Below are 1,100 nucleotides of genomic sequence, written 5' to 3'. Positions count from 1 at the left end.
ACAGAAAAGACAGAGCAGCGGCCCTCTGCCCAGCCAGTGATTCAGAGGCAGGGTTGTCACTGCCCACAAACCTCTACTGCTGACCTCATCCACAGCGACCACCAGCTAGGTAGGTAGGTCACCATTACTTTCTGATTTGAATTTTAAGCTCCTTAATTCTCTTGATACTTTCTTGCTCTTCCTCATCTCACAGCCTATCCTGTCCAGAGCTGCAGGCCTCAAAAAGACACAGTGGAAGGCCTCTGGCCAGTCAGTGACCCTGAGGCAGGGACATTACTGCCCACCTATCTCTCCTCCAGACCTCAGCCCCAGTGCCCACCCTCTAGGTAGGGAGGTCACCTTTACTTTCTGCTTTGGATTTTAAGCTCCTTTATTGTCTTGTAAATTTCCTGCTCTTCTTCCTCTCACAGTCTGTTCTGTAACCAACAACAGGCCACAGACAGACCCAGTGGCAGGCCTATGGCCAGCCAGTGATTCTGAGGCAGGGACGTCACTGCCCAGGAAACTCTACTGCTGACCCCAGCCCCAGTGCCCACCTGCTAGGTAGATAGGTCACCATTATTTTCTGCTTTGCATTTTAAGCTCCTTTATTCTCTTGTTAATTTGCTGCTCTTCCTCCTCTCACAACCTTTCTTGACTCTGGCTGCAGGGAACAGACAGACCCAGCACCAGACCTCTGGCCAGCCAGTGATTCTGAAGCAGGGACATCACTGCCCACCTGCCGGGAGCCGTACCCCCAGCCGGGGTGGGTGCACAGGGAGGCGACGCGGGTGAACAGGAATCAGACTAAGACCTCATGCCCTTAGCATGTTCTTAGCCGGCTGCAGCCAGAGTAAACTCCAGACTGCAGCCCTGATGGCCAGAAGTCATGCGTATTTATTATAGAAGGAGTTTTACAGCAGTGGGATGGGTGAGGGGAAGTAAGTGAAACATTTTGCTCTAAAAGGTAAGGCATTCAAAGTATAGGATCAATAATCATAAAACATGACGTCCGTTTTGTTTAGGTATAAACAGTCATAATTTTTAGAACGAGGAAGTCCATTTTTTGGGTGCATCTTCTTCTTAGATCTTGATTACCAGGGAGGGTCTTCAGATGAGAG

This window comes from Tupaia chinensis, unplaced genomic scaffold, assembly GCF_000334495.1.
Source record: "Tupaia chinensis unplaced genomic scaffold, TupChi_1.0 Scaffold140934_1, whole genome shotgun sequence".
Classification (NCBI taxonomy): Eukaryota; Metazoa; Chordata; class Mammalia; order Scandentia; family Tupaiidae; genus Tupaia; species Tupaia belangeri.
Note: the sequence above shows the minus strand (reverse complement) of the source record.